At 43.9% G+C, this 26,262-nt stretch overlaps 1 protein-coding gene across 1 annotated transcript in view; it reads left to right on the top strand.

Annotated features, from left to right (window-relative positions):
* Positions 1-26,262, top strand: part of LINGO2 (leucine rich repeat and Ig domain containing 2) — a 1,615,267-nt gene that overhangs the window by 1,009,726 nt on the left and 579,279 nt on the right. The window lies entirely within an intron of this gene.

The following is a 26,262-nucleotide window of genomic DNA, read 5'->3' as shown; positions in this document are numbered from 1 at the left end:
TCCGTCTCCAAAGGGGCCTATATTAAGATGGAAAAAAAATATGAATGTGCTTGAAACATCCAAATTATATTGTAAAATGTAAAGGACAAAATTAAGTCTCAGAGCTTAGAGAAGATTGACCTGGATATTATACGGGACTTAAATGAAATCCAAATGTTATTGAGTTTCTTAATCTCAGTTTATGGTTAGCATTATCTTTAGTTTGTTTCCCATTGCAACAGAGCTAAGGGCCTGATGTATATATTTCTTTTAAATTCAAAATCATGAAAATCCTTTATGCATCAGGCCTCCTTTCGTAACACGGTTCTGCAGATAGAAAAAAAAAAAAAACATGTGTATTCCTTTCACTTCTCGTTTGCGACAGACTAATGAAGCCCTGGGATTTTATGCTTCCCTTGCCATCCCGAGTACAGTGGCTTGAATCTGGGCACGTCAGTAGGTGAGAACAGCAAAGCTACTTATCTCGGGGTGAACTCGAGCAACAAATGATAGCAATGAATCCAAGCAACTATTAACTGCATTTGCAACCACTGTGAATCTCTTGTCATCCTTTGCCGCCTAGTGTAAGGCTCCATGCAAGACCAAACTCTATGAAAAACAATTCACGGATCTGACATTGCAGATAACGTATGAAATGACAGTGGTTGCACCGTGGCAAACTGTCATTCTTAGGAGGAAAAAAATCTAATATTTTGCTGGCTTTATTGAAGCTATTGATGTGCTCAGTGATGTGGTGAATGGGGCTCTTGGGAGCCCCTTACCAACTTTTTTTTATTTTTTTTTTAATGAAAACAACAAATATCTCCTGAAGTGGAGCAGAGCTGGTGAGAGCCTCTTGATAAGTAATTGGTAGTGACAAGAACTCTATGATATTGTTACTGGATGTGCTAAGTCATCCATGACCATGTTGGCACCCACGATGACCCAACCCTTTCAATCAATTGAACCTTATTTGGCACTAGAGGAGAACTAAATTCTCCACAGATTAGTTTTTATATTCTTTTTAAGTCCAGTTAAAGTCCATATAACATATGAGAAAGCAAAGGAAACAGGAAATATAATTCTGTTTATTTTTTTAGTTACATTTATAGCCCAGTTGTCATTAACTGACCCTCTTGGCGCGCTGCACTTAATAATAACAATTTGAACTTCTCACTCCCTATCCTGCTCCCTTCCTTCTGAATCATCATAGTCAATAAAAGGAAGGTTGCATAATGCATTTAATGATAAGGTGTATAATAATATATGGAAAAAAAAATGTACAGTCATTGTTATCAGTAGAAAAGACATTGAGTGATAGCGCTTGGCCCTCCTTTATGTAGAATATATTTCAAGCTGTTTGTTTTCTTTTATTGAAGGCAGTCTGTTAGTGCTCTCTAATTTGATGTCATGCATCAGGCTTAGTGTCAGTCTACAGTCGGTTCAATGCATGTGTTCTATGAGTGATGTCGTGTGGAATTATAAGCTACTCAAGGAAACCAGAATGCACAGCGAATGTTCGTATCACGCAGAGATATGCAAAGAAATGTTCAGTGCTTGCTAAACCTCCTGGGAAAAACATTTTATACAGCAAAATTTTCCATCCCAGGATTTAATGGTCATTTTTTGTTAAAGGCAAAAATAGGATTGATTCTCCCATGTTGCTGCATTTGTGAACTGGTGCTATCATTTTTTGATCTAACCATTCTATGGCAAAACACTGCAAAACTAGTAAATGCTGACATTTGTTTGAATTTTTACATGTAATTTTTCTCAGTAATGCCTATGTGAATGTATGTGTAAAATCTGGTATAATAATCCTGAGAATACTTGTGAATTGAGAATTTTACATTTTGCGCCTTTAGACTAGATGCGATTCTGTGGCTAGTGCTGATTTCTGGGGTAGGAGGTGAATTTTTGACTTTTTAACCCTGATGTGCATAAAAGTTGACAAAACTGTTTGCACACAATTATGAGATCCATATCAGAAACAGAAAGACTTTAGGTTCTATTGTATGGATGCAAATCCTCTCCCGCTGCTACAAGGCGTCTTCTTCTCTTTACTGACTTGCCTGCCTTTGAGTGAAATGTTGTATTTTGTCACTAAGGGGCCGATGCAATAAGCTGCGCTAAAGCTGCCGTGGGTTTGCAAGGTTATTGCACGTGGTTTTCCCACGCTAGTCTTACACATGTATGTAATAAGTAATAACATGTACAGCATGGGAAAAACACACGCAGAAACTGGCTTAAAAACCCAAGGCTATTTTTGCAGGCGTGCATGCAAAGGAGGGCAATGAACTATTCTCAGGCTTTGCAGGGAGCCAGGCATCGGTTAGTACGGGTTTTTGTATGCAGGATTTTTACCGTCTGGGTCAGGGAAGGAGTTAAGTTAACGTGTGTATCTGGAGGGCGGATTATGTCATTGCTGGCTTTACTGTGCTTGTGTGTCTATGCAGCTCTGGGGTAATCAGGGATTACCTTCACTTTTTCCAGATCTTATGGTACATTTTGCAGGTTGGCTGAAGAAATCTCTGTTGTATTTCCCATGCTTACCGGCATCCGCCAGTACACCTGTCACGCGATCAGAGACAGAACATAAAGGCGTGAGACATTGCTCTGCCAACCTTCAATCCCACTCCTGGGCCACTAACTTCTTTACTTTTTATGAAAGGGGAAGGCATTCGCTCCTTGAATCACTTGCGGGTTTCAGTGCAGGTTTCTGCTCTGTTTATTACATAGGGCCTTGACCACGCGTATTTGCGCATGTTTTCACGTGTGTTTTACTTCTGCATGCATCTCATTTGCATATGCGTCCTTTATTACATCCTGCTTTTGGCGCTTGTGCTAAAACAATACATGTAGACAATTAGCGCCTATTTCACCGTGGGTCTTATTACATCAGTCCCATAGAATGGTGACTTTAAAAGGAGGGATTCACATTAAAAGTGCAATAACCCAGAATGTTCAATCAATGTTTTTGACACTTGATCAGAATATATTATGAGGCATGCCACTATGGGTCTAATGACCTCCAGAGTGCTTTGGAAACTTTCATTTGAATCCTGTAGTGCGCTATTGCAATTTTCTTTTGTTTGTTTTTATGTATTTTATGAGTAAAAACACAGGGGCGGATTTTAAGAGCCCTGCTCGCGTAAATCCGCCCGGATTTACGTGAGCAGGGCCCTGCGCGCCGGTGCGCCTATGTTCAATAGGCCTACCGGCGCGCGCAGAGCCCCGGGACTCGCATAAGTCCCGGGGTTTTCCGAGAGGGGCGTGTCGGGGGCATGTCGGGGGCGGGCCCGATCCGCGCGGCGTTTTCGGGGCAGGACGTAGCGTTTCGGGGGCGGGTCCAGGGGAGTGGTTACGGCCCGGGGCGGTCCGGGGGCGTGGCCGCGCCCTCCGGACCCGCTCCCAGGTTGCGTCCCGGCGCGCTAGCGGCCCGCTGGCGCGCGGGGATTTACTTCTCCCTCCGGGAGGCGTAAATCCCCCGACAAAGGTAAGGGGGGGGTTTAGACAGGGCCGGGCGGGTGGGTTAGGTAGGGGAAGGGAGGGGAAGGTGAGGGGAGGGCAAAAGAAAGTTCCCTCCGAGGCCGCTCCGATTTCGGAGCGGCCTCGGAGGGAACGGAGGTAGGCTGCGCGGCTCGGCGCGCGCCGGCTATACGGAATCGGTAGCCTTGCGCACGCCGATCCAGGATTTTAGTGGATACGCGCGGCTACGCGTGTATCTACTAAAATCCAGCGTACTTTTGTTTGCGCCTGATGCGCCAACAAAAGTACGCCAAATCGCGCTTTTTGAAAATCTACCCGACTATTTTGCTTTTAAGTTAAAGAACAATTTTACTTTTTATGAATTGTTTATTCATGTGTGGCCGTAGCTATTTCAATGAGACAGTTATATTGTCATTGTTTGACTTTTATTTATTTATTTTTATTTATTACCTAGCTTTTGAGTGTGGCCTGATAACACTGTGCACTGAAAGATTTAGATGTATTTAATAATATTTCATTACCAAGATTTTGCTAGTCACATCATAGTTGTATTCTATTTTAGGTATTGCTTATATTTTATGGTATTTATTGATAGGCATGTTTTTGTTATTCGAACATTTTATTGGAGCCGTTATCCATGAATGCAATTCAACAGGCCAATCAACTCAATTAATCTAAAAAAAACCCTCTTCAACCAAGTGAAGAAGCTTCCTGTAAATATCTGGACAAAGAGCCAGGCTTTTAGTTTTTTTGCTAAAATGTAGGTATTTAAGCTCAGTCTAGAGTTCCAGCGGGATCCAGGTCCAAATGTTTGGGGCAAAACAAGCATACGCCTACAACATGTTTAACAAGCTATTCTCAGAGGAGGAGCGCAATGTTCTATCAGGTTCATGCCATCTCAAAAGCTTACATAAATATTTCGTAATGCAAAACTGTAAACACTTGTGGATCAGCAACCACACTTTAAATTTCAGCCAAGTCCCAATGCAAGTCCCATAAAATAATGCTAATATGCTCATTTTGTTTATTACCTGCAAGAAGCCTTGCCACTGTGTTTTATAAAAGTTGTAAGCAGTTTTAATTAGTTGTGGAAGGTCCCTGATAGAATCATTCAAATAATCCAGCCCAGTAATAACCGAAGCATGCATTAAGGTAGCCAAAGATTTCCTATTTAAATAAGATGATAGCACTCAAATTTGCCATACGCACATAAAGGTACAATGCACCACAGATGATACTTGGGCTCTCAGAGATAGTCTAATCCCAAAGCTGACTATCATGTCTTTAGATTTAATAATTTCCCCCAAAAGAAGTGGAGAAGTAATCAATGGCCTATGGTTTAGAGCCACATGATATTTTCTGGCAAATCACCCAACATTTTTTTTTTCTCAACCATTTTTAACATTGGCTAATTACATATGCCAAGAGACATTAGTACAAGACTTGAACTACTGGTAATAGAGAAATCCAACGCCTATCCCGTACATTGATGCATTATGACTGAAAACAGTAATTACTATAAGAGGTCTCTTTGAAAGCCTAATTGCAAACCTCACACCTATTTATAATGTCTGCCTTCTGAGCACAGGTTATAAATTGCTTAATGACAATGTTAGTCTCAAATATTTTCACCAGCACAGCACTGCCTAAATTACCCAGTATAGTAGCCTGTTACCATGACAGACAGGAAAGGAGAAACTTATTATGCGAAATGGAGGACAGATTGTAAATCAGGGTTAAGTAGTATTGCAGATGCTATTCATCAGGTGCAGAACAAAGAATGTTTAGAGCCCGATATTCAGCCGGCAGACAGCCGGAGAAGTAGGATTTATCTGGCTATCTAGCATTTGCTAAATATTCGCTTAACGGACTTTAGATAGCCAGATATATCTCTTTTCCAGCTAACTCTTAGCCTGAAAACTTTGTGGATGGTTCGGGGCATGGCTACATAGCCGGATAATGTATTCAGTTAAGTAGCGAGCTTGATACTTAGCTGGTTAAATCGTCTATCAAAGTTTAGACTTGCTAAATAGCAGGTTTAAACTTAGACAGATATAACAACCAGCTAAGATGCAATATATACACAGATATTCAGTGGCATAGCTGTGTCACTGAAAATCCTTGTAATTTAGCCATATAAGTGTTATCTTCTTCGCTGCTGCTCTCCTTGGGGAAGGCCTGCGCGATCGGCGCCGAGCCCCGTCGGGGGAAGGTTAGTAAAATCGCTCCCCACCCGAGTGGCCTCAGCGCCGATAGCTGGCGAAACCAAAAAGTAAAAAAGCTGAAAAATAAAACAGGATACGCGCCGGGACCCGCCAAGACACGCCCACCGAGCCAGCTCCCGCCTATCACAGAAGGCCCTGCTGGGCTTTAAACCCTGCTCTTCTCGGCGCCATTTCTTTCTTCTTTGCTGCTGCTCTCCTTGGGGAAGGCCTGCGCGATCGGCGCCGAGCCCCGTCGGGGGAAGGTTAGTAAAATCGCTCCCCACCCGAGCGGCCTCAGCGCCGATAGCTGAGCGCCGATAGCTGGCGAAACCAAAAAGTAAAAAAGTAAAAAAGTTGAAAAATAAAACAGGAAACACGCCGGGACCCGCCGAGACACACCCACCGAGCCAGCTCCCGCCTATCACAGAAGGCCCTGCTGGGCTTTAAACCCTGCTCTTCTCGGCGCCGCGCGACAAAGGGGCCCGCCCTTTTGTGCGCCCCTTAGTGCAGCCCTGCAGGGCAGCCCCTAACATTTAAATCCATTCCTGAGCTACTTTTGAAGTAGGCCAAGCTCTACAACCCCACCTGTATCCCTCAGAGCCCGGGTCTCTGCCATCTGTTAGGAGCTACAGGTCCTACTTCAAATCCTCCACTTTTTCAGGCCTGCACACCTACAGGGCAAGACCCACGCCCTTCACCTCCCATAAGGATACCAACATCCAAGAGACGCCACTGAACCTTCCCTTCGATTGGTGACTCTACCAGCTACCATGCACCTCCTCACAATTCCCATTATCCACAATCACATGTGGAGAGCACCGAAGCCCCCCTCCCCCCTCTCAACCACCAACAGAGGCTCAGGCCCATCCTGCTGACACCTGTCACCCAACTACTCGGCCTGGCTCTGATCTCGATTACCCTATTCAACACACAATCCATCTCCAAGAAAAGTCATATACTCAACGATTTCCTATCAGATTCAAAACCAGACATCTGTGCCATCACAGAAACCTTGTTAAAAGCCTCAGACACAGTCCTAATAAATCAGCTACCAACTCAGGCCTACGACATCCTATCCATTCCTAGACTCAAAAAAAGAGGAGGAGGGCTCCTCCTCGCAGCCAAAAAAGGGCTAGGTCTGACCTTGCAGGCTTCCAACAACCTAGCAAATATAGAATTCGCCCTATTCAACTCAAAACACGTGGCAGTCGGATTAATTTACGCGCCTCCCGGAGTCCTGGAAGCAGACCCATCACCTATCATTGAACTTGCAGCAAAACACCTCAACACCGGAAAACCAGCCATCCTGATGGGAGACTTCAACCTCCACGTCGATGTCCAACCGCACTCTTCCAACTGCAAAACTCTACTCTCCTCACTCAGCCACATGGGCTTTAGACAAATTGTGAAAGAGCCCACCCACAAAGCAGGTCATACATTAGACCTTATCTTCATAAACGAAGGAATATTACCCCACACCACACCAACCGGCTTACCGGTACCGTGGACAGATCACCGTATCATCTCCTCTGTACTACAGATCAAGGAGCACCCTCCACAAGCAACACAATCAATCACAATATCCGTCAGGAAACCATGCACCGGAGACCGCCTCAGCGAACACCTTGCCAAGAAACTAGTGCATCTGGACCTATCCGACGCCAACGCAGCCACGTCATCATGGATCAACATCACCAACAAGACTGCAGACCAAGTGTGTCCCATGATGACAAAATCTCATAACCCAGACAAAGACAACAGGAAACCTTGGTTCACCCAGGAGCTGAAGTCTCGCAAACAGGAACTCAGAAGCAAGGAAAACAAATGGCAGAAAAGCCCTTCCACGACAACTCTCCTTACCTACAAAGCGTGCCTAAACGCATATAGAAACGACATCAACAAAACCAAGAAAGAATTCTTCTCCAAAAAAATACACCACTTCATATTCGACTCAAGAGCCCTCTTCTCTTACGTATCAGCCCTCACTAAACCACCCACGCCCATCATACCAGATGAACATGCCCTAAACAAAGCCAATGAACTGGCAGTCTTCTTTGACAAAAAAATCTCCACACTCGTCACCCCCCTCAACGGGCCGTCACCGCACTCAAATTTCTCAATCTCCTACAGCACTCAACCATCAGACCCAACAGATCAACAACTTATCACAACCCAAGCGATTCTCGATACCTTCGAGCCCACATCCTCCATAGAAATAGAGAACATCCTCAAGAAGATAAAACCTTCATCCCATCCTCTGGATCACATTCCTTCCAATCTACTGAGCTCCATCCATGATATCATTGCCAAACCCGTGGCAGACATCATTAACTGCTCCCTCACTGAAGGCCAAGTCCCCAATCAACTCAAGCTGGCAATACTTAAGCCTCTCCTCAAAAAACCTAATCTTCCCACCACCGACCCAGCCAACTTCAGACCTATAGCAAACCTTCCAATGATTGCCAAAATTATGGAGAAAATTGTAATTAGACAACTGTCAGAATTCCTCAACGATAACAACATCCTCACCACAAACCAATTCGGCTTCCGTAAGACCCGAAACACCGAATCCCTACTAGCCTCACTATCAGACACTATTATCTTTAATCTGGAAAAAGGTCAACCTTGCCTCCTCGCACTTCTGGATCTATCCTCAGCGTTTGATACCGTGAGCCATGCGTGCCTACTTCAGCGTCTTACTGACATCGGCATCACAGGATCAGCGTTCAAATGGTTCAAATCGTTTCTAGAAAACAGGTTCTATAAGGTCAAAGTAAACAACAAAGTATCTCACCCCATAGAATCCAAAATGGAGGTACCACAAGGATCCTACCTTTCACCCACTCTTTTCAATATCTATCTTCTCCCACTCTGTCACCTTCTTACCAACCTCAAACTAACACACTTCCTTTATGCGGATGACATACAAATTCTCATCCCTATAGTGGAATCTCTACACAAAACTATGTCATATTGGAATAATTGCCTCACAGCAATCAATAACCTACTCGCCAGCCTCAACCTGGTCCTAAACACAAACAAAACTGAAATCCTTCTGATAGCTCCTGAAAATTACCTCCCACCCAGCTCTCCAACGGCTAGCCAATATCCTGTCACCTCTACTTCACCACAAGTAAGAGACCTGGGTGTACTTCTGGACAACAGACTCAGCCTCAACAAGTTCGTAAATAACACCACAAAAGAATGCTTCTTTAAATTGCAAACGCTTAAGAAACTAAAACCTCTACTACATTACAGAGACTTCCGCCTGGTTCTACAGTCCATCATACTTCCAAAACTGGACTACTGCAATTCTCTCCTTCTGGGCCTGCCCGCCTGCACCACCAAACCACTTCAGATGGTCCTGAACGCCACGGCCAGAATTCTCACAAACACCAAAAAAGGGGAACATATCACCCCCATCCTTCAGCACCTTCATTGGCTACCGATTAAATTCAGGATTCACTTCAAAACCATTATGATGATACACAAAGCCCTACATAACATCGCTCCTCTCAACTTAACTTACCAACTCCAACTACACACCTCCAAGAAACCAACCAGAAGTGCATATAAGAACATGCTAATCACCCAGCCGGCAAAAACCTCCCTGAGGAAACGCGCACTATCCACAGCGGGCCCCACACTCTGGAACTCACTCCCTCCAGACCTTCGCCTCGAACCTTGCCATAATACATTCAAAAAGAAACTAAAGACTTGATTTTTCTCACAAGCATTCCCGGAGAACTAAGAGCAGGAAGATCTACTACTATGTTTAGTCGCTGACAGTTTTTGACACCCCCCCTGTTCATAAGCTACTGAAGAGTTCGCATTTAAACTTAGTCATAATTGTATTACTGTATTTGTATTACCGTAATTGTATTACTTGTATTACTGTAAACTCCCCACAAGTTTGTAAACTCCCCCAAGTTCATTTATGCTCCATTAAGCTCCTTTATGTTTCTTTGTTAATTGTTTATGTTTCTTTGTTAACTGTTTCAATGTAAGCCGCCCCGAGGCGACAGTTTTACTTCCTTGTACACCGGTGTGATATGTATACTATACAGGAACGTCGGTTTATAAAAACTAAAAATAAATAAATAAATAAAATGCTAAGTTACTTAGGCTGCCAGGATATGAATAATTGACCCCTTAATGTTCATGACTGATGCTCCAAAATACCATGGACCAGTTCAAACCACTTGAGACAATTGTGGCTTTAAGTCATGCTAGTCAGCAGTATTGGCCTTCTGAGAAAGCAAAGCTTAGTAACTCTTGTTACGTCTTGTGTTTTAGCTACAGAAAGTTACACCATTTACTGACAGGTGGCAGACTGCTTTGTCAGTAGTTTGCAGTCTCTGCCTTCACTGCTTTAGCTGTCATCATGGTTTCTTTCTGAATTATTTATGTTAACACATCATGGGCAATTGCCACCATGCTTCCTTTATAAACCTACAAACATCTGGAGAGTGGGAAGAAGCCCAGAGTGGAACAAGACTAGCAAAAACATAAGCTAATAATATCCCCCAAAACATTCCTGTCATCACTATTGAAGTGTTAAATGTATTTATTCATTTCTTGTACTGTATATAGCTTCATTTGGGTCACTTGCATTAACTATGCTTATAATAAATCTTACATAATCTATTCTGCTTAATTTGCATAAGTGTTCTTTTGAAGGGGAGAAAAGGTATATAGGTACATGGTAACATTTATTTATTTTCCGCACTTTTTTCAGTGCTTCAAAGTGGATTACATTCAGGTACTGTGTAGGTATTTCCCTATCCCCAGAGGGCTTACAATCTAAGGGGGTAATTTTCCAAAGGTAGTCCCTTTTCGCGTGTGATATCTAAATTGGGGTGGAGTCAGCACCAGAAGGGGAGGAGTCGGGGCAGCCTCCACGACGACTTCGCTGATGGCGAAAGGTAAGAATCCTCATTGCCGCCAGTATCGCTCCCAATAGCCCGCCCCCCCGTTACCGCTGGATTTTCTAAGATCTGCGAACTTTGAAAATCCAGGCCAAAGTTTGTACCTGAGGCAATGGAGGGTAAAGTGATTTGTGACAGCAGGACTCAAACCTTGGTTTCCTGGTTTGTAGCCCACTGCACTAACCACTAGGCTACTCCTCCACTCCATAGTAAATGATGGCAGAAATAGAAATAGAACTGCCCAGCAAGATTTTTAGAGTGGTTACTGCTGCTCCATACTGGTTACCCCCATGCCTTGTTTAGGGATGCAATTGTCACTCCATGCAGGTTCCCCTCATGCCTTCAGTTTAGGTTTGTAACTGCTGCAATGTGCAGGTTCCTCCCATGCCTTTCTTGAATACTCAATACAATCATTTCAATGTGGTTTGGGGCTGAACCACTGCTCCAGGCAGGTTACCCTAGTATTTTGTTTCCCTCTTCTCGCAAATAAGGTATATTCTGTGTTTATCCTACCCTGTCAGTGAAAACATATTTTTATAGTATTCCTTGTAGCTTCCATGGAAAAGTTGTATTTGTGCATTAATATCTGTCAGTGGTTTAAATGTTTGCATCATATCCTCCAGTCTATCCTCTTTTCTAGAGTAGACATATTTAGGTCCTGAAGTCTCATCTCATATATTTTTTAGTGCAGACTCCACACCAGGGCTTCCCAAACTTTTAGCCAATGTGACCCCATTTTAGCATTTGAAAATTCACATGACCCCAGAGGATGACCAAAACAATAATTAGCAAGGTTACAGTTGCCCTCTAACAATTACTCCATTCTCACCTTCCTTGCACTCCAGATTATCCCCTCTTTCAATTTCTACCCTCACCGATTGATCCTAGGGAAAGGAATGGTCAGCAGATAAAGGGTGGTGATATTTCCCCTGTGTAGGTCACTGGTGAGACCTCACTTGGAGTACTGTGTTTAGTTCTGGAGACTGCATCTTCAAAGGGATATAAATAGGATGGAGATGGTCCAGTGGTCACTACTAAAATGGTCAGTAGTCATCATTCTAAAGCATATGGAGAAAGATTTAAGGATCTGAACATGTATACCCTAGAGCAGTGGTTCTCAACCCTGTCCTGGGGACCCCACCAGCCAGTCGGGTTTTCATGATATCCACAATGAATATGCATGAGAGAAAATTTGCATGTTATGGAGGCAGTGTATGCAAATTTTCTCTCATGCATATTCATTGTGGATATCATGAAAACCCGACTGGCTGGTGGGGTCCCCAGGACAGGGTTGAGAACCACTGCCCTAGAGGAAAGGTGAGATAGGAGAGATATGATATAGATATTCAAAAGTTTCATGCACAGGAGTTGAACCTTTTTCACTGGATCGGAGGCTCTAGAACACCAAGGATCATTTTATTTTATTTATTTATTTAGTTGCTTTTCTATACCAATGTTCGTTAGCACATCACATCGGTTTACAATAAAATATATAAAGTTACATCTAAATTTTCAATACAATTAAATAACATATGCAATAAAATAAACGTAAAAGTAACAATAGAAGCATAAAAATTATAAAAGATATATAAAAAGAGCTGAGATAAGTTTGAAAGGGGTTCCGGGAGCAACCTCCTGCACTCGGGCCGTTGGCTGCCAGTATTCAAAATGGTGCCGATAGCCTTTGCCCTCACTATGTCACAGGGGCCGATGGCCCACGTGCAGGAGGTCGCTCCAGGACCCCCGCTGGAAAACCATGGACTTTTGGCAAGTCTTGTGGGGGTCAGGAGGGTCCCCCAAGACTTGCCAAAAGTCCCTGGTGGTCCAGCGGGGGTCCGGGAGCAATCTCCTGCACTTGAGCCGTCGGATGCCAGTAATCAAAATGGCGCCGATAGCCTTTGCTCTTACTATGTCACAGGGGCTACCGCTGCTATTGGTCGGCCCCTGTCACATGGTAGGTGCAAAAGATGGCACCGGCAGCCAACAGAGGGAGGGCGGGAGATGCTCCAGGACCCCCGCTGGACCACCAGGGAATTTAGGCAAGTCTTGGGGGGGGGGCAGGAGGGGGGGTGTAGTTAATTAAATTAAAAAGGAAACGAATAAGAATGTCATGTATCAATGGATCGGGGGGCCCCTTTGAACGGATACAACATATGTGGCCCCGACGAATACGAATGCCTATGAAATGTATGCGGCTCCGCTGCACATCCCTACTGTACATTCTCCCCCTTTTGCGTTAATTCTATGTTTTCTTAAACCAGTTACCTCTTCCTCTAACCTCTCCCCCTTTTCTATCCACTCTTCTCTATCCTGTTCATTTCTCTTAGCCTCTCCTATTTTTCTAATTAGTTATTTGTTAATAATGTAACCTATTTATTCAGTTATTTGTTATAATGTAACTTTTTTCTTCCGATCGCTCTTCCTCCTATTCCCTATCATTTTATCTAAACTGATGTCCATACGAACTTTGGTGTATAAAAATGTTTAAATAAATAAATAATACTAACACCTGTAGCCTATTTGAGTGCTGAACACCTTGATACCATTAGCATTCTGATGAAATTCTTCATGGTACTTGTAGTCAAAGAGTTCAATACTGTATTCCACATTTCACTGTTCCTTACAGCTGTGGAGGTGTTTGCTCTTGAGATGTTCGCAGCTGGTGTCAGCAGGTCTGGATTTCACTAAGCCTGTGTCTAGGGTGGAAAAAATCTGGGGGCAGCAGCCCATCCCTTTCCTCCCCCATCCCCCTAGTACAGAGAACTGGAGGGGCGGGCAAGGCTGGAAAGGACAGAGCAAAGAAAAACTGTTCTGTTTCCTATTCCATCCCCTTCCCTCCTGGTCTCTGCAGGGAGCAGGGAGAGAGGGGTGAGGTCAGTGTAGACAGCAAAGAGCAAAGCTACTCTGCTCCCTAATCCTGTCCCTCTTCCCTTCTCATTTAGGAGCATGAGGTGAGGAGATAAGTCTGGAGTCGATGGAGCAGATAGCAAAGAAACCTGTGTCTTAGACCTTCTGCTCTATTGTTCCTTGTCAGGAGTGGGGCATCGATACCAACAGTGCCTAAGGTGGCAAAATCCAAACTCCATCACTGGGTCTCAGGGACCTAAAAGCAGACCACTTAAAATGGGACAGGGACTCAGCAATGCAATTTTCAATGCCTAGGACATGTGCAGCGTGGAGATCTATGTTGGGCCAGAGGCAATGCAGCACATTGACTGACTTAGGAAACTGACTGCCCCTTATGTTCATGTGGGCATGTGATTAATTGCTTCAATGACTGTCATGTTATCTGTCCTGAACAATATATTCTTGTTTTTCAACCTCTCATCCTTCAACATGTTAGGAAGGATGAGGAAAGTGACCTAAGACCCATCTACACCACCGTGCCCTATCCCAGCATTACAATAGACCAGCTCCTTAAAGATCACAGTTCTCGAGTGCAAATTTTAACCCATTGTCAAACATATCCATCAACACAGAACACTCAAAAGAACTGAATTGATTACCACCCCATCCTATAGCAAAGAGATGAGTTCCCTTAGATCTATCAAGTGCAGAATAATAAAAAGCTTACATATCAGGAACAGGGGATAAAGTAACTCATGATGGAAACATGTGTAATTCCTGGGCTAGTGTGCCCTCATAGGACCCCAAAGACCACACCTCAAGTTATGGACTTAAGTGGTAACCCTGAAGCAAAGTAACAAAAAATTTAGAAAGCCTCTCAAAGCACAATTATTTGAGAAAGCATTTGATTATGACTATTTGTCACCTCCCTTCAAGAGTTTTAAAATGCTCCTAAAACGTTCATGATTGTTTTATGGTTAATGATTGCTTGTTTAACCTTTTATTAGTTATTTTATTTTGTTATTTCTGTGAGTATCAAAATTATGTTTGCTAATTCCTTGTGAGCTGTCTAGACCCTTCGATTCATGGCATCTAAATTCCAAAATAAATAAATATATGTATAAAGCTACAATGATGAGGAACAATTCTAGGGAGGTCACGTTTCTTACAAAGCTCCTCTGCTGCCATGATTCAGGCCAGTCCTCAGCATACTATGTGCTCTGAAAGTAAATACCAAATCCATTCCCTGCTGAGGAATCTGTGAAAAAAGCATAATATCACTATCAAAGACTGGGTGTCAGGCTACAAGTTGTGTCCATTGAAAGATTGTAGAAAATTCTCCCAATTGAGTATGTCATCTCAGTTTTGTCTTTATACCTCTAATTAAATGGTATTTTCTGGCTATAAACACTCTAGCTAGGGCCAGACATTGTATAAATACTTTGCACAGTAATATGATCCCAATGAAAAACTCTTGTGGCCCTCAAGGGACTGAAATTGCTGCAAGGTGGCACTCTTGGTATGCCACATGATCCTCAATGATGCACGCAGCTTAGCTAGTTTGTCGTGAGGGAGTCTAGTTAGAAACACACACCCTTTAGTTTTTGCTTCAGCAAGTGGTATTTTGAAATTGGGCTGCAACTTTCCTAAAAGCTGCTGATAGGTCTAGACATTCATTGGCCACAAAGTAAAAATCATCTAGCTAATGCATTAAATTTGTGTTGCTTGTGAGCTGATCCAGTAACCAAGGTATGAAAGACCTAAACTTAAAAAACAAAAAAAGGCACAGGATAAGAAGCAGTCCATCGGTATACATTTATCAATAAAAGTGCTTCCTGAAAGGCAAAAACCTAGCAGATTAAGGAACTAAACTGAACACGGAAGAGTCAAAAAGTTGATTCAATGTCAGCATTCATTAACATTGCACCTGAAACAAAATGCTTAATTTTGTCTGTTGCTTGGCTGAGCGAGGCATGCTGTACTAAACACAACTGTGGATTGATGTGGACAATAACAGAGAGACCTAAAAGATGGAACAAGATCTGGATAAGCCTGAACTTGGCCACTTCTGTTTTTTGGGACAAGACCTAACAGAGGGTGGGCATCATATAAATATAAAAGCCTTCTCACAAAAAAGGCAGTCTATATGCCTGAAGAATAGTTCATTTTCCCAGCTTCTCCTTTGCAATTGCTATACATGTTTGAAGCAATAAGGAATTGTGGATACAACCTAACAAGGGAGATGTAGCCCTGTTTACAATTGTTCTAAAAACATATCAGAAACCATCTATGATGAATTGTCATCTCGACTTGACTAGGGAAGCAGAATAATATAACCTTAAGGTTGACAGTGGAGGGGCTAGCTGCATTAGCTTGGTATGCTTGTGATCTTCTATCTCTAGTCCTAATGCATTGCAAGGCCAGATGATCAGTACCAAAACTGAAACATGAATGCTGGAATTTACAAGGGTTCCATGTGCATAGGCTTAGGGTTAATCTGCAAACTCACTTTCCTGCATTTTTCATCTTATCTCTTATTACTGGAAATTTTCTGAAAGGAAGTGTCAGCTCTTTTTGTATTGAAAGGTTTCTGAAGGGACTTCTCATCCAAACAGAAACCAAAGAGACTGATTTTGCCTCTGCCATACAGGTGCTAAAATGAAAATCATAATTCAGCCAGGCCTAACCAACATATACTATCTGTGGGCTTTCATATCCGTGTAAAGCAGTGGTCCCCAACCCTGTCCTGGGGGCCCACCAGCCAGTCGGGTTTTCAAGATATCCACAATGGATATGCATGAGAGAAAAATCTGCATGTTATGGAGGCAGTGCATGCAACTTTTCTCTCATGCATATTCATTGTGGATATCCTGAAAGCCCAACTGGCTGAAGGGCTCCCAGGACAGGGTTGCGGACCACTGGTGTGAAGGAAACGGAGCAAATAAGGGCTTTGATCTGTTTCTTTTTCAACAATTAAACTGGTGAAAATATGAAATGCTGAAACCACAATTATAGGATGATTTTATGTATGGAAGGGTTTTTAACATTTTTTTTTCATCTGACTCCACACCTTTCCCTTTCATGTACACACCTTCCCCCTCCTCCTCTAAGTGGAAAGGAAAATGTCAATGAACTCCCCTTTCCATAGTTGTTTGGATTAATTTTCAGGCACTATGTTGATCTGGCATTTTAGCACCATGTGAAACATTATCCCCTCCCTGGCCTGCTCTGCCCTTGCTATCCTGTCCTAAATTAGGCAGCTTTCAAAATGGCAGGAGAGAGGCAGGAAGGTGATATGCATAGCCATATATCATCAACCCCCTTTTCACACCTCATTGGCCCCCACCCCAATGATTTTCCCACTAGCAAAGGTAGGGCAGCACCAGGCAATACTGCTATTGTGAAAATTTCTTCCATACTAGTAACCCTGAGGGTGTTAGACAGGGAGGGATTGTAAAATGTGCTGGTAGCTGCTGAACAACAGGGGGGTAAATGTTTAACCTAACAGGAAGCTTTAGGACAACATTTTCTCCAACCAGATTTACCTGCTTTTATAGCTGGGTAGCGCTTAATATCTGTTCTATCCAACTAAAACTAAGCCTTGCTCCCCCAAGTACCCTCGTGCCCTCGCTCTTTTTACCCTGCTAAATTTATCTGGCTAAAGTGTAGCTCCTGAGAGGGGGGGAAAGGATTTTGTTTGGGTAACACATGTATAACTAAGAAGTCATCAATAGAGCCAAATGTCCAAATGGAATCAAATGAGTGGAGATTAAAAAAAAAAAATTAAGAACATAAGAAATGCCTTGCTGGGTCTTATCTGAACTTGTCCAAACCTCTCTTAACCCTGCTATGCTTGTCGCCTTGACCACATCCTCTGGTAACAGGTTCCTCAGTTTGCTTGTGAAAACGTACTTTCTACGATTTGTTTTAAACCTGTTGTTAGTTTTTCGTCATGTCCCTCTGTTTTACTGTTATTTGAAAGGATAAATAATAGGGATGTACAGTCAAAATAATTTTGTATCTTTTTTTCATTTCATTTGTTATTTTTTTCCCACTTTTATTTTTAATTTTGTTTTTGTTTTGATTATAGTGCACATTGAATCATTAGTGTACATTAACTCAAACTCGCTGTGCACTAGAAATGAAAAGAAAACACCACTGAGTTGACCACATCTGGTCATGTGTAACTTTGTTCCAGGAGGAAGACTGCACTTCATTGGGGCCATAAAAGTATTTCTTAGGGATGTGAATCGTTTTAGGACGATTAAAATTATCGTCCGATAATTTTAATATCGTCTTAAACCGTTATGGAACACAATACAATACAGATTCTAACGATTTATCGTTATAAATCGTTAGAATCGTGAGCCGGCACACTAAAACCCCCTAAAACCCACCCCCGACCCTTTAAATTAAATCCCCCACCCTCCCGAACCCCCCCCCAAATAACTTAAATAACCTGCGGGTCCAGCGGCGGTCCGGAACGGCAGCGGTCCGGAACGGGCTCCTGCTCTGAATCTTGTCGTCTTCAGCTGGCCGCCATTTTCCAAAATGGCGCCGAAATGGCGGCGGCCATAGACGAAAAAGATTGGACGGCAGGAGGTCCTTCCGGACCCCCGCTGGACTTTTGGCAAGTCTCGTGGGGGTCAGGAGGCCCCCCACAAGCTGGCCAAAAGTTCCTGGAGGTCCAGCGGGGGGTCAGGGAGCGATTTCCTGCCGCGAATCGTTTTCGTACGGAAAATGGCGCCGGCAGGAGATCGACTGCAGGAGGTCGTTCAGCGAGGGTTCCGGCGCCTCGCTGAACGACCTCCTGCAGTCGATCTCCTGCCGCGCCATTTTCCGTATGAAAACGATTCGCGGCGGGAAATCGCTCCCTGACCCCCGCTGGACCTCCAGGAACTTTTGGCCAGCTTGTGGGGGGCCTCCTGACCCCCACGAGACTTGCCAAAAGTCCAGCGGGGGTGCGGAAGGACCTCCTGCCGTCCAATCTTTTTCGTCTATGGCCGCCGCCATTTGCGGCGCCATTTTGGAAAATGGCGCCGGCTGAAGACGACAAGATTTAGAGCAGGAGCCCGTTCCGGACCGCTGCCTTTCCGGACCGCCGCTGGACCCGCAGGTTATTTAAGTTATTTGGTGGGGGATTTAATTTAAAGGGTCGGGGGTGGGTTTTAGGGGGTTTTAATGTGCCGGTTTTTTGATTTTTCGATTTTTAACGATTTTTAACGATTTTTCACGATATTTTACCCCCCCAAACGGCAACAATACGATTCCCTCCCCCTCCCAGCCGAAATCGATCGTTAAGACGATCGAGGACACGATTCACATCCCTAGTATTTCTTGCTCTTTGGGGCTGGAAGCTCAGGCTTAGCTATCTCATCATCACTTTCCCCCAGGGCCTGGATCCTTTTTCTATTTGGGGGGGGGGGAGAAGAATACCGCTTTCATTGCCCAAAGTGCTAAGGGTGAATTGGATGCCCATTTTTCTTTATCCCTGGGGAGTGGTGTCTCTCTTTTACTATGTATGTGCAATATTAAGTCCAATAAACATGATGGACTCCTGCGGTTAGTGTCCAAAAACAATATCTTTACTGTTGGGCGATCAAAGTGTGGAATGGCAGCAACAACAAAATCTTCTGCACCACCAATGTCTCTCCTTTATCTTACAGTCTTCCCCTCTATCTGTGCATATCTGACAAGACCAGGACAAGAGAAAGCCTCCACCCTCCAGGGCTTGGATAAACGGAGTTCCCAGGTGGGCAGGGTCTCTTTTGGCTGGGCGGAAAAACCCCTTCCATGCTGGTAAAAATGGTAGCTACAGTCTTTGGCACAGAGAGTAAGGTTCTCTCTCGACCCAGGGGGTGAAGATGCCAGATGATTGTCCTCAGTGATCTTATTCCCAGTTAGGCGATCTTCTGTTATCTCTCTGGTTTCTTTCTCTCTTTTTCCTGGATCCCAGATGGGAGGGATCCCCTGGAGTCAGGCAGCTCACCCTGCTCCAGTGCAAGATGGGGCAGCCAAAAATCTTCTTCCTCAATCTCTAACTCTCCGGAGTTTCTCTTTGCAGCAGGTCACTATTTCCTCCGTCCTCACTGAAGGTGTGGAAGGACAGGTCTTCCCTAATCTGGACAGCCCCAGACACAGCTCTGAGCCCAGGTGGTACTTAAGGTCTCACAAGGCTCCTACCAAAAAACAACCCAGTGGTAAAATCCCAACCAGCCAGTGAGTGGACTGGAAAAGGACTACCCTACCAACCCTGATCAAGATTCCCAGTCAAGGTGTACCTGACTCTTCTGATTGGATCTGAAAAATCCAAACACATAAAAAGCTCCTCACTGCCTTCTAACTTCAAGCAAACCATAAGGGAATGCCCACAGACTCTCTGGAGAAAGCTGTTTAAAAAACCTTCCAAGGGGACGGCCATTCCAGCACTGACAAAGGGAGGAGCTGCATTTGAATGGTAACCTCCCCAATAAACTAACCTATACTGCTCTGACTAAGCGTTCACCGATCTTAATGGTAACAGAAACACATGTTTGTCCCTGCCCCACAGGACTTACAGTCAGGAAGTCTAGCTTTCAAACCGCATTTATGTGCATAAGTAGATGAGCAGAGATTAATGCTAGTATTTTATAAACTGTGTAGCAGGAACTGAATAGTTTATATATACCATGGAAAACCATGTAATTCTCTTCTGAAAGTATGCACATATTGTAAAAACATACGTACGTGTAATTTAGGAACATAAAAAAAAAATAACATGTATGCATAATTACTCTGATGTTTATGTGAAGGTGGATATTTTATAAAGTATGAATGTATACTGTTTAGAAAATGCTTGCACATGCACTTGAAATCAAAGGTTCGCTGATACCTCCACCAGTTCACTCAGTCCATCTCCAGTTCACCAAACCACCTACCAGTTCACTCAGACTGCCCATCCAAAAATCTGCAGACAAGTACAATTTCTAGTCCTGGGGGAATTCTGCGCTACTGCAAAACTCAGAATTTACGGTATTGTGGAGCACAGAATTGCCAAATTCTGCACAGAAAATGGCAAAGAGGAGACCCTGGCATGCCATGAGCTGAGCGCGTCCCACTGACAGTAAAGATGAAGGCTTCAGTGTGCTGTGAGCAGAACGCATCCCGCTCACGACGAAGATGAAGGCCCCAGGCGTGATGCGAGTGGGATGCACATTGCTCTTGGTGAAGATAAAGGCCCTGGCGTGTCATGAGCTGAGCGCATCCCACTTGAGGTGAAGATGAAGGCCCCAGCATGCCATGAACGGGACGCGCTCTGCTCGCGGCAAAAATGAAGGCCCTGGTGAGAGAGAGTGTGTGTAGAGAGAGGTGTGTGTATGTGTGAGAGAGAGTATGGGGGTGTGAGAGAGAGCATGCAGTTTGCTTGAGTGTAGGTACCAATAGAGGGAGCCTATGTGAGGAAATTGTGAAGGAGTGTGTATGTGTGTGAGAGATTGGGAGCTGGTGTGTATGAAAAAGGAATTGTGTATATGTGAGGGTGCTTGTTTTTTTGTGAGAGAGCGAGGCTGTGTGAAGGTATTGTGTATGTGTGAGAGAGAGCGCCTGTGTGAAGGGGTGTGTGAGAGATACACAGCCTGTGTGAGGGTGTATGCGTGAGAGAGAAAAGGAGCTTGTGTGGGTATATATGCAAGAGAGAGAGGGACCCTGTATGTGGGGATGTGTGTGTGAGTGAGTAAGGGACCCTATATGAGGGGATGTGTATATGTGAGAGAGTGAGGCAGCCCGTATGAGGGGGTGTGTATGTGCACTAGAAAGAGGGAGCCTATGTTAGAGAGCCTGTATGAAAGGCAGTACTGAGAGAGGGATCAAACTGTGGGAGTGGAGATAGAGTGGAAGGGGTTAAGCCAAGAGGTGGAGAGAAGACATACTGGCAGCAGGAGGAGTTGGGACCTGAGAGGACAAAGTGGTCAGGGGAGTACGGAGAGAGTGGAAGGGACACGGTGAATTTCTAGGGAAATTCTGCCCAAAATATTTAAAATTCTCCATCAAGTAGTAACTTTTTCTGTATTAATTTAAAATGTAATTACTAAAGACTGTCATGTATATTGTGTTATTTTGACCAATATAAAGTTTGCAGAATTTTGCAGAATTTTCAATTGTTTTGCACAGAATTCCCCCAGGAGTAAATTTCACTTGCTCTAGTCAATTAGGTGCAAAAATATACCTTACAAACTAGCAACTGCGCGTACTTCTGAACACCGCCCACAAATGTCCCTAGCCTGGCCTTGTATCCCGTAGTAAAATGAATGCACAAAATGGAAAACAATCACATATTCTCAATGTTTATACAATAACATTAACAGGCTCTTTTTGTGTGTGAAGCCCCTTTGAAAATGTATGCCTAAGTCTGTACCTAATGGGGGTGGAAATAACTTGTCCAAGGTTACAAGGAGCATCAGCAGAATTTGAACCCTGGTTTCTCTGGCTCATAACCTGCTGCTGTAACCATTAGGGTACTCCTAACTAGGCTGTCATGGCTTGTGTTTTCTGGGTTAAAATTTAAAACACACACAGACATCTGGCTGTATACTTTAAATTGGTGGCCCAGCTGCTTGAACAATGGCTAATACTTCTCAACATGTTTCCCTAAACTCCGATATGCTAATATGTAGAACAAAAGATGAGATACAGCTCCCTAAAAAGGGTTAATTTGATTATTTTGCTAGCAATATTTCTGCATCAGCAGGAGACGCACAAATAATGGTAGGCAGTGAGATACAACTCTTCTGCTAACTACTCATAAATTCAGAGGGACCATTAGGATCTGATAATGTACTTACTGAAGGGAATGCTGCAACAGCTCCTGCTTTTCATTAGGCCATGGAAGGAAATAGAGGAACATTAGGAAATTACAATATGCAGGTTTTGAAATGGCAAGGACATTGTGTGGAACGTAGCAGACAGTGAGGGCAGCAGCAAATCAAATTTAACATGGGGACAAATTGGCATGTGGGCAATTTGCTCTATTTCAACAATGGAAAGCAATTATATGGCAATAAGAAAGGGCGGAGGAAAATCAATGTGAATGTTATTAAAAAAGAACGTGCCCAGAGTGGCTCACAAGGATTTCTGTTTTGCATATTAATACTCTGACGGAAGCGCTCTCCATTTGCTGCCACGTTTCTCAGGGAAGCTTTGGGTAGCGTCCAAGCACCCGGTCAGGAGTCAGGGCAGTGTCCGTCGTGATTTGGGGTAGGGGGAAGGGGGGGTTTGAAGTACGTTGGTACCTTACATATTTTTTCGGAGTAATTTGGAGCTGGATTTATTTACTGGTAGACATTTGACCTTTTTCTGCAAGTGGCCACAAGGGGGATTACAAAACAAGCTTTAACTAACATTTGCAGTACATTGGTCAAAGGTCTTTTACAGTCAATCAAAAAGATAGCATGGAAGGGCCAGGGTGTATAACTTGTGGTCCTTACTTGACAGTGCAGGTAGATGGGGAAAGACCGAGTGTCTTTGCCGAGGGGACTCTTAAGTGTTCTTATTTCTTTCTGTGGGCTCTTACTCTGTCTTGCTAGTTATTATTTTTGAAATCCCTGTGTGTTTTTAAGAGAGGAACACAGGATTCTCCCTAACAGACTTTCTGGGTGTGGGGTGGCTGCACACGCATTCATTAGGGGGGATGCACGAATATGTCTGCCATGCGTGCGCCAAGTGGATTGTAAAAGCCGCTGAGATGCGCACATACCTCCTGCAGCGCACACATCTGGAAAGGTGTGGGCGTGGGCATGGGAGTAGTCCGGGTGGGGCATGGACATTTCAGGGTGTGAACCTGAAATGTGGGTGTAAGTTACTTATGCGACTGGCTGCACGCCAAAGCCCCCTACTGCGTAAACTTTACTTCTACTATGAATAACGTGTAAATTAAAAAATAAAGAAAAATAAGCTTATCTGCTTGGGGCTAACTGGAGGGGAATGAAGGCTATGAAACTAGGGGGTTTGGAGGACATATCTCTTAACTGGGGGAACGGGGGACAAACTGGTAAAACTGGGAATAGCATCAGCGAGCACCCCTTTTAAAGCCCCCCAATTAATGCAGTAGAAACAGCATTTGTGTGCACATGTGTGAGGGCATTTTAAATGTGATGTGCACGTGGCCAGGCAATTTATAACATACGCCGGACCTTTCTCCATCACAAGGCTGGAGCAAGATCAATTCGGCACCATTTTGGAAAATGGTGCTGACCAGGCTGGGAGTGAGGGTGCACCTGGCCCCTGTGCCGGATCCTTTTAAAGGTTCAGGTGGAAAGCAGGAGAGGGAGGGTATAAGAGGCGGCCCGTCCCCTTTTTTGTTTTATTTTTTAACATTCTGGGGGTGATCTCTGTTACTTCTGGGGGTAGGGAAGCGTGGAGCTGGGGGTCACATTTTCTGTTTTAATTTTGGAGAGGGAGAAGGGGGCTGGGGCTGTTACCACATGCTTTATTTTTTTTATTAATACTTTGGGGGAGTCGGTGCCACCTTGACTGGTGGTCCCGGGTTGGGATGGGGGGGTCAATACTGACCCTCGCTCAACCTCCCCATTTGTACATAACTATTTTTTTTTTCTGATGCTTTAACTGTGAGGCAGAAGCCTCAGGATCCACATTAGTGTCCCGGGTCTCCCTCCTCACATCATATGCATTTCATATACAGCTGACCACCTTCTTGGTCAGCCATGATAAATTATTTACATCAAATTGACTAGTAATGACCTTTTTGCATGCATTTGCATTATTCATGCATGCAAATCACACACAAAGAAGATCATTGTAATAGGGGAGGGGATCTGGTTGGGGGGATAAGCGATATAACACATATTAAAGCACTAATGCGACTTAGTGCATCACCCTGTATGTAACATTGATGGATATGTCTTCTAATGCTACTTATCCGGCTTAGCACTTTTTTTTAAATTTATCTAGCTATCTTAGGCCTAGGTTCATCAATAATGCATGCGTTATCAAAAAAGAGGTGTGTTTATGGAATTTAGTAAGTTACAGCACCAAACAGTAACTTAGTGCTTTGCATAGGTATTATTGCATGGTGTAGTGCACCCTGCAGTAATCCCTAATTTTCACATCTTATATTAAGAAAGAGAGAGAGAGAGAGAGACTATCTACAAAGGAATCATTAAGTATTTATATCTCTATAGGAGGTAGGGGTGTGCATTCGTTTTGAACTTAAATGGAAAACGCAACTTTTTTTTTTAACTTAAAAAAATGATGAGGCGTAAACGATCGGATTTCCAACTTATTCAACATAGCTATGTTGAATACGTTGGAAATCGCGATTGTTGATCTAAATAAAAATTTAAAACCCCTCACCCTCCTTAATCCCCCCCCCCCAAGACTTACCAAAACTCCCCAAGCTGGCCAAAAGTTCCGTGAGGGTCCGGGAGCGGACGCGTGGGGAATCACGTGACATCCGCGTCACTCCGACGTGACGCCGACGTCACGTGGTCCATCGTGGTTCCGCTCCCGGACCCCTCGTTGGACCCAAATGGCACTTTTGGCCAGCTTGGAGGGGCCTCCTGACCCCCCCAAGCTGGCCAAAAGTGCCTTTTGGGCCCAACGAGGGGTCCCGGAGCGAACCCGAGGGGAATCACGTGACGCCGCGTCACTCCGACGTGACGCCGACGTCACGTGCTCCTTGCAAAGGAGTTCAGGAATGGCGTCCTGACCCCGCTGGACCACCAGGGAGTTTTGGTAAGTCTTGGGGGGGGGGGGGGGGGGGGGGGCGGGATTAAGGCTGGTGAGGGGTTTAAATTTTTATTTGCACATATGGACATAGACTCAACTTATGGAATTCTCCATATGTCCATATTGACCGCAAATGGGACCCCCTTTCGACTTATGGACTTATGAACTTAAACTTTTGGTCTGCACATCCCTAATAGGAGGGCCATCTGATAGGTCGAGGTGAGGTGTTAGTGGTGGTTTAGTGTTTAGGGGCCAGTTTCACATGCAGAGTTAGACATACAAACAGCACAGTACACCTTGGTGAAGATTTGATGTCATTTGGAGTGAGGAAAGTCTCACAAAGTTGAAATTTCTACCATGTTCTCTCACCCTAGCTTGATGGACTCTATAACAGGGGACCATCAAGCTAGGGTGAGAGAACATAGTACAAAATGTCATCTTTTTGAGACTTTCCTCACTCCAAATTATGAGAATCTTCACCATGGTATATACTGTGCTGTTCGTACATCTAACACTATGTGTGAAATTGGCCCCATAAACCCTAAATTTCCACTACAGCTCACCTCGACCTTTCAGGTGGCCCTCCTATAGAGATATAAATAGGTGCATACAGTGACTCTCTTCCAAGAGGCGTCTCTCTTTCTATCGCTCCCTTCCCCAGCCCTAAACAGCCAAACCCCCCCAAAATAATTTGCATTTACACTGTGCACTACAGCATTTTTCGCATGTGATACCATAATGCCCTTTGATTCTTGACCCCATTAGCCAGATACATCTTAAAAAGCACTACTTAGATAAAAAGCATTTTTTGAGACTTATCCAGCTAAGTGGCAGCAAGGCCGCCATTTAGGCAGATAAGTCAAAAATTTTCCGGCTATGTTGAAAATACATTCCAATTATCTCTTAAATAAGCATGAATGCTGTAGGGTAGATTAACACATATTTTATATTGTGCATGCGCATTTGCATGCACTACATAAAATACATGAGCATGAGCATGTGTGCCCATATACACATGAAAATGGGCATGCATGAGCATATTTTAAAGTAATCCTCCCTATTTTCTCTTAGTACTAGTGCACCAATTGCCTACT

The sequence above is a fragment of the Rhinatrema bivittatum genome, chromosome 1 (genome assembly GCF_901001135.1).
Source record: "Rhinatrema bivittatum chromosome 1, aRhiBiv1.1, whole genome shotgun sequence".
Classification (NCBI taxonomy): Eukaryota; Metazoa; Chordata; class Amphibia; order Gymnophiona; family Rhinatrematidae; genus Rhinatrema; species Rhinatrema bivittatum.
This window is presented reverse-complemented; position numbering and strand designations above follow the sequence as displayed.